This window comes from Phocoena sinus, chromosome 16 (genome assembly GCF_008692025.1).
Source record: "Phocoena sinus isolate mPhoSin1 chromosome 16, mPhoSin1.pri, whole genome shotgun sequence".
Classification (NCBI taxonomy): Eukaryota; Metazoa; Chordata; class Mammalia; order Artiodactyla; family Phocoenidae; genus Phocoena; species Phocoena sinus.
The window spans coordinates 48,144,910-48,153,041 of NC_045778.1; the positions used below are offsets into that span (position 1 = coordinate 48,144,910).

The following is an 8,132-nucleotide window of genomic DNA, read 5'->3' on the forward strand; positions in this document are numbered from 1 at the left end:
TCTTCATTTTACCCCAGCCCAAGGGCAGAGCCAGCATCTGAGTCAACTCTGAACCCCCAGGACCTAGCAAAGTGTAGATGCACAAGACAGATTTTGAAAAATGGGATTGGGGCAGTCCAGAGTTCAGTGGCTGAAGAAAAGCTCCAAAGCAGCTTGTCATTCAGCTTTCTAATAATAACAACACCACTAATAATTTCCGCTCCCATTTAATCTCCTGCTATGCTCCAGACTTCCGCAGGCAGCGCTTCTGACCTACTATGTTAATTACGCCTCCGCCAACTCTCTGCAGTACCGTTAAGTCCTTTTTCCAGGAAACTGAGCCTCACCCAAGTTAAGTACTGGAAGCAAAATGCCAACTGGTTAAATAGTATCGCCAAGATATTCACCAGGACCGATGTCAAACCGTTATCGACCACACCTTGACTAACAAGTTAGAGTGGTCTGCAGGCTGCCTGGGGGAGTTAATAGGAGTAAAGGACAAGGAGGAAGGAGGTGAGGGAAGCTGGGAATCAGAAATCCTGGGTGCCGCTGCAGCCCAGAGGTGACCGCGCCTGCCCAGGAAACCCGAGGGCACCTGGGAAAGGGCAGGCAAATTCAAGACAGCCCTCAATTCCTGGGTCACCGCGAGATGCCTCGGGCGACCACCTGCAGAAGAGGCATGCATAGGTGCTCCAGGTAAGACGCGCCGGAGACCAGCGCAGAGAGTCCTGCCGGCGTGCGGAGGCTCAGGGCCGGCTGGAATGAGCCTTGGAAGCGGTGCGGGGCCCTGGCCTCAGAGCCCGTGGGGGGAAGCGGAAGCTGCGGCACCCGCACCTGGCAGCGCAACGGGGCCGGCACTCACCTGGAGCAATCCTCCCGGGCCGCTGTCCACAGCCGCAGTGCCAATTCGCGGGGCTGGGTCCCCGGCTGGGGCCTGGAGGGGGCGGTGACGGCTGGACGCCAGGGCCCGCTCCCGCCTCCGAATACCAGCGCCCCCAATCAGAGCAGCCGGCCGCCGGGAAGTGCCGCGGAGACACCGCCCAGGCCTAGCGCCGCCGCCGCTTCTGAGAGGGTCCTTCGCTGAAGCGGAGCATGCGCCATGGACCAAGAGGTGAGGCGCCCTGCGGCCTCCTCCCCGGCGGAGTCGATTACCAGCTACACCTACAGGCCGCACCCGCCCGGTCTCCTAGCGGCTGCCCCCGGCTCTGCCCCAGGGGCTCTTGCAGGGCCGCCACTCTCTGCGCCTAGCACGGAAAACATAGGCTCTACAGATGAAAAGAAATTATATGCTACGTATAGAGCCCTTAGCGGTGTGCCTGCTGCAAAGTAATCTTACTGTACATTTTATTTTTATTGCTAAGATGCCTAGCATTATTAAGACACTAGGGGTATAGTAGCCAAACAAGAGCCCTCTTCTCCTGCTTACATTCTGATGGGAAGAAACACCATGAATAAATTAAAAAATGAGATAATGGAAAGTGCTATGAAGAGCAATAAAAAACTAAAGGGATAATGAAGGTGGGTGCTATGTTATGTACAAGGTAATCAGGAAAGGACTCTCTGATGAAGTGACACCGAGCACAAACAAAAAGGAGGTGACTCAGAGCCATGTGGATACTGGGGAAGGAGTATTCTGAGATGAGAGAATAGCAAATGCAAAGGTCCTGAGGCAGGAATATTCTTAGTAGGTTCTAGTAAACGAAATTCGGCCAGCGTGGCTGGAACAGAATGCACGTGGTGGAGAGTGTTAGAACATGAAGTCCTAGAGGTGCCTTGGGGGCCACTTGTAACGACTGCTATTTCTTCTGACCAAGATAAGAAGCCATTGGAAGGTTTTCAGGAGAAAGGCAACAAAACCTTGCCAGTCATATCATTTGTAAATATTTTTCCCCATTCCATAAGTTGTCTTTTTATTTTGTCAGTGATGTTCTTTGCTGTGCAAAAGCTTTTAAGTTTAACTAGATTCCCCCTCCCCTTTCTTTGCTTTTGTTTCCTTTGCCTTTGGAGACAGATCTAAAAATATATGTATATATTACTATGATTTATGTCAAAGAATGTTCTGCCTATGTTCTCTTCTAGGAGTTTTATGGTTTCAGGTCTTACATTTAGGTCTTCAATCCATTTTGAGTTTATTTTTGTATATGGTGTGAAATGTTCTAATCTCATTGTTTTGCATATAGCTGTCCAGTTTTCCCAGCACCACTTGTTGAAGTATCTTTTCTCCATTGTATATTTTTACTTCCTTTGTCATAGATTAATTGGCCATAGGTGCGTGGGTTTATTTCTGGGCTCTCTATTCCATTCCCTCTTAATAGTTTAACTGCCAGACGGCCATTTTTCACTTTGTCATAAAGAAGGGGCCAATTGAGTCCTGAAGGAAATGGGGGAGCTTGCCCTGTCAATATTGGGGCTGGGGAGCCTTCCAGGTGGAGATTCAGAGGGTGGCAGGGGTAGAGGTAAGGATGGGGAAGTCCATCATGTATGGCCACATAAATCCTTGCGAGAACTTTGGCTTTTACTGATTTGAAAATGCTTTTGTTGTTTTATTTTAATATTGCTTATTATTGAGTTTGTGGTTGTTCTGTGATACACTTACATGATATTTTAAAACAATGAAATTGTGCTTATGTCCTTAAACAATTTGTTTGCAGTGCCTTCTCTACCCCTTGTAACATTATAATACACAAATTTCTGTTGGAGTTCTATAACATATTATCATTTTAAAAATGATTCATGGTTCAAAACAAAACAAAAACCAGACAAATGAAAAAACAAACAAACAAAAAAACTCAGAGGAGCTATTAAAGTAGAGAGAGAGAGGGCAATTACACTTTTTGTCTGTACCATTCATTTCATTACAGAGAAGGAATCTACCAAAGAAGAGAAGAACCAGGCTAAATCCCTGGGATCTTTAGGAGAAAAAAAGGCCTGAAAGGGAGCAGACTGAGACCTGAGTAAAGGCCACAGTGGTCAGCAGTGCTGGGTTCTCCCACAAGATCCTGGTTACCCTGTAAACCCTAGAAATATGGAAATCAGTGTCAATACTAAGTGCCAACCAATTGTAGACAACCAGGCCAGTCTCACAATTACTCTCATAAGATTAGTCTTTCCAAGTATTGCAGAATTTATTTGCATTTTATAGAAAGCACAGATCTGAATGTAGTTAAGGAAGCAACTATAGACAGAACTAGCAGATGCAGCATTAGCTTTAAAAGATGTTCTGTACCTTTATATCTGCTGGCTTGTTCCTTTTTTGTGTAGGCAACTTTCTAGAATTTCTCCTTATTCTCCACCTCCTCCTCCAACCCTTTCCCTTCCTGTGTGAGTCAGAATTGAGCTGTCAGAGCAGAAAATTAAAGCCTCTCTCCTTGCCTCAAATTTAGAAAAATATATATTTATTTTTTGTTTTTATGAAACTTTTATATGTTATCACCATCAATCATGTTGGCTACAAAAGAAGAAGGCAGCTGCCTCAAGGGAGTGGAAGAGTGACCCGGTCATGCCTTGTGATGCTTGACTATAGACACACCTTTTCTGCAAGTCCTCAAATGTCTGTTCTGCTCAGACTTGTGAAATAGTTCAACAGTTTATGAGAAGGGCCTCAATATTAGAGGACTGAGAAAGCAGGGAAAGAACTGTGTTATTATATTATGCTTTATGTTATCTTGAGTGGAAGATAAGGAGTCTATACAAGTGTTTCTTTTTGTTTGTTTGTTTGTTTTTGTTTTTTCTGTTTTTGCGGGATGCAGGCCTCTCACTGTTGTGGCCTCGCCTGTTGCGGAGCACAGGCTCCGGACACTCAGGCTCAGCGGCCATGGCTCACGGGCCCAGCCGCTCCATGTGGGATCTCCCCGGACCTGGGCACGAACCAGTGTGCCCTGCATCGGCAGGCGGCCTCTCAACCACTGCACCACCAGGGAAGCCGTATACAAATGTTTTGGCTCAAGTCTGTCTCAGCTTCTATTTTCTGTTTCTCAGTTTCTATAGAGGGCCTATCTAATGATCTCATAAATCTGTTCCAGATGAAGAGCTGGCTATAAAATGCTCTATGATTCGATGAGCATGTGTGTCACAAGGTCTGTAAATTGCTCTGAAAACTGCTGTGAGAATTACTTTGATATAATTACTTATGACAGCAAGATTGCAAAACTTCAGAGAGCATTTTGATCACCCTGCAGCATGCTTTACAGATATCTCTACAGCTAATCTGTCTAAAAGAGGAAAATAAGGAATGGAGAATAGAATAATGTGCAGGTGGCCATGAACATGCAACTTAAAATATCTTAGTTTGTAACCATCAACGTTACTCCTACGGAGGATGTATTCTTATACTAGCTTCAACTTTCCTGCTCATGTGGTGTATACCCAAAACGCTCAATGTCAGCTTTTTGAAAACAGGTATCACGACTTGTATCAGTTTGGATTCTAACTAGGACACTTAAAATGGGATGATTGAGAGAGCTGATTTACAAAGGGACTATTTAACAGTTGTTGGGTAGGGGAATCACAAAACAGCACAGCAGTTAGCCATCACTAGGCCCAAAGAGATGAGATGGCTACTGGAAAATGGAAGGAGAGTCTCATAGAAGGCCCCTTGAATGGAACAGTACCCTTCAGTAGACTGACATAGCACTTAGCCTCTCAGCAGGGAGAGAACCAGAGAAATAAACCCTCTACCATCACTGTCTCTCTCCCTTCTTCTCCAAAGTGCTCCCCACTGACAAAACTCAATCAGTAGCTGGAGGACATAGGAGCCTGTTAATATAGTCTATTCCATAATCCTTCCACTTCACAGGGCAGGATGGAAAAAGATGAAAAATGGAGCTAGATTGGCGAAATTCAAGATAATGTTCACATGATCTTTCTACACTCTATGCTAGCAGAGGGAAGTAGGAGGAAGGCCAGAATTGTGGTTAACAACGCAGACTCAGGGATCAGACCTCCCAAGTTCAAGCCAGTATCTACAACTTGGTAGCTGTGCAAACTTGGGGAAGATTTTTAACTTCTTTCTGCCTGTTTCCTCATCTATAAAATAAAATTAGTAGTGTCTAAGACCATTTCAAAGTTTAGACAAGATAAAATGTGTAAAAGCACTTAAGAGTTATTTGTAGTGAGGTGGATGGACCTAGAGTCTGTCATACAGAGTGAAGTAAGTCAGAAAGAGAAAAGCAAATACCGTATGCTAACACATATACGGAATCTAAAAAAAAAAAAAATTGGTCATGAAGAACCTAGGGGCAGGATGGGAATAAAGACACAGACCTACTAGAGAATGGACTTGAGGATATGGGGAGGGGGAAGGGTAAGCTGGGACAAAGTGAGAGGGTGGCATGGACATATATACACTACCAAACGTAAAATAGATAGCTAGTGGGAAGCAGCCGCATAGCACAGGGAGATCAGCTCAGTGCTTTGTGACCACCTAGAGGGGTGGGATAGGGAGGGTGGGAGGGAGGGAGACACAAGAGGGAAGAGATATGGGGATACATGTATATGTATAGCTGATTCACTTCGTTATAAAGCAGAAACTAACACACCACTGTAAAGCAATTATACTCCAATAAAGATGTTAAAAAAAAAAAAGCACTTATAATAGGTCTGGCATATAGCACTAGATAAATGTTGGTTAATTGTTTGGTTTTTTTTAATATTTTTCCTTACAGTAAATTCCTTTCTATAAATTCAGTTTATTTGCTTATTATTAATGGCTTTTAGTTATCATATAGGTTCAATATAATTCCCACTTTGGTGCGTATATATCTAACACTATTCTTCTCTGCATACCTAATTTTACAAAAATGGCCTCATACTATACATATTATTTAGTTGTCTACTTTATTCCCACTTAATATTGGAAATCTTTCTATGTCATTCAACATTTAAAAAATCATTTTTAATGGTTGCATGTATGATTTTGTCATTTGGAGAAACAATAATTTACTAACAAATCCCCTTTGTTGGATGTTTAAGTTATTTCCATTTTTAAAAACCAACATCAGGGACTTCCCTGGTGGCGCAGTGGTTAAGAATCAGCCTGCCAATGCCGGGGACACGGGTTCGATCCCTGGTCAGGGAAGATCCCACATGCCACGGAGCAACTAAGCCCGTGCACCACAACTACTGAGCCTGCACTAGAGAGCCCGCAAGCCACAACTACTGAAGCCCGCGTGCCTAGAGCCCATGCTCCGCAACAAGAGAAGCCTCCACAACAAGAGAAGCCACCGCAATGAGAAGCCTGTGCACCGCAGCCAAGAGTAGCCCCCGCTCACCGCAACTAGAGAAAGCCCACGTGCAGCAACGAAGACCCAACGCAGCCAAATAAATTTATAAAAAAAACAATATCAGCTATTATGCATGGTAATTCCGTTAGGATAAAGTCTTTGAAATAAAATTTATAGGTCTAACAAAGGTTCTCCTTTAAGGATTTTTCTTATTTGTTCTAATATTTTATTCTTCTTTCAACATTGTTTAAAGATGCCAACATAGGGACTTCCCTGATGACACAATGGTTAAGAATCCACCTGCCAATGCCAGGGACACAGGTTCGATCCCTGGTCCAGGGAGATCTCACATGCCATGGAGCAACTAAGCCCGTGCACCACAACTACTGAGCCTGCGCTTTAGAGCCTGTGAGCCAAAACTACTGATGCCCGCGCGCCTAGAACCCGTGCTCCGCAACAAGAGAAGCCACCACAATAAGAAGCCCGTGCACTGCAACGAAGAGTAGCCCCCACTCACCGCAACTAGAGAAAGCCTGCGCACAGCAACGTAGACACAACGCAGCCAAAAATAAATAAATAAAAATAAATTAATTCAGAAAAGAAGAGATGCCAACATATTAGACAAACAAATCTTTGGTAATGTAAGTGTTAACTTCTCTGGAGACAACCATACAGCCCTTTAAGATGACATGAAAGTGTGTATAAGTGAGACTGAGGTTTCTGCAGCCTAGAGGTTTCCCTCTCTTTGGGGGTAAATTTAAAGTGACATATTGGCAAGACAATAATTCAACTGTAGCTTTTTTTTTTATGGGTAAGCACTTTATTTATTTATTTTGGCTGTGCTGGGTCTCAGTTGCAGCACGCGGGATCTTTAGTTGCGGTATGCGAACTCTTAGTTGCAGCATGCATGCAGATCTAGTTCCCTGACCAGCGACTGAACCCCGGCCCCCTGCATTGGTAGCACAGAGTCTTACCCACTGGATCACCAGGGAAGTCTCTCAACCGTAGCTTTTGAAAATATTTCCTTTCCAAACGTTAACATCCGGTAAATGAACATATCCCCTGTTAGATCAAAGAACTCAACACAGGAAAAGCACAAGCATGGGTACTCCCTTCACCTCCGTGCATCATCTTAGACCTTTCTTAGACCCCAGGCTGCTCCAGGAAATTCTGGTCACCTAGAAAGACCCTTCACCTCTAGCTCATGCTAAAAGTACTCCTTATTCCGAACAAGATGAAAGATAACATTCTTCCTAAGGGAAGGCAGAAGGAGGAAACACATTTGTTAAGCATTTCCTGTGAGTATTTTCCTAAGTACTTCACATCCAATATCTCAATAACCCCTTGCAAATGTGCATAAAATTCTCTAGACTGCTCACTTCTTTATCCAAAAAAGAAGGATGTTATATCTTTCTAATTCATTTTAGGTGACTCCTGGCACAACTAAGTATCTCACTGAAAGACAGGTAATAAGTAATATATGATAGAGATGAGAATAAGACAAAAAGGACTCACTTGCTTTCATTTGGCTTAAAGAAAAAAAAGAAAGTACTCTATTATAAGCAGTACTCAGACCAATGCATGATACAGTGCAAAAATTTAATACAATGTGGTTAAACACAATATTCAAGCACAAGAAGGTCATCTTCTGACAGATGAACTGGGCATTTTCTCAACAGTTTCCTTAGTGTAACTTTATAAAATTCTTGCCTTCAAAAGTGTCTGGTGTCTTGATACTTGTTAAAAAGTCTGATATAAGACAACCACATCTCAACAGTGAGAGATTTAGGAGATCATCCTAATGCCCGTCTTCAGAATACATCATCAGAGAACTGATCACCATCTTCATCCCTTACTTCTTGGTATTTCCCCCAAAGTCTACCCTCTGGATTATTAGGTATGCATTTTAATATTCGATCTTTCAGCTAATCT

General features: G+C 43.5%; 1 protein-coding gene across 3 annotated transcripts in view; it reads right to left on the reverse strand.

Annotated features, from left to right (window-relative positions):
- LIPA (lipase A, lysosomal acid type) overlaps positions 1-8,132 on the reverse strand; it is a 97,409-nt gene that overhangs the window by 35,288 nt on the left and 53,989 nt on the right. Inside the window, exon 1 of one of the 3 annotated variants that reach the window (XM_032607377.1) lies at positions 842-1,079. The exons of the other annotated variants lie outside the window; for them this stretch is intronic. The gene's annotated coding sequence lies outside the window, so the exon portion shown is untranslated. Of the gene's footprint in view, positions 1-841; positions 1,080-8,132 lie in introns of those variants that run through there. 3 annotated transcript variants of the gene reach the window in all.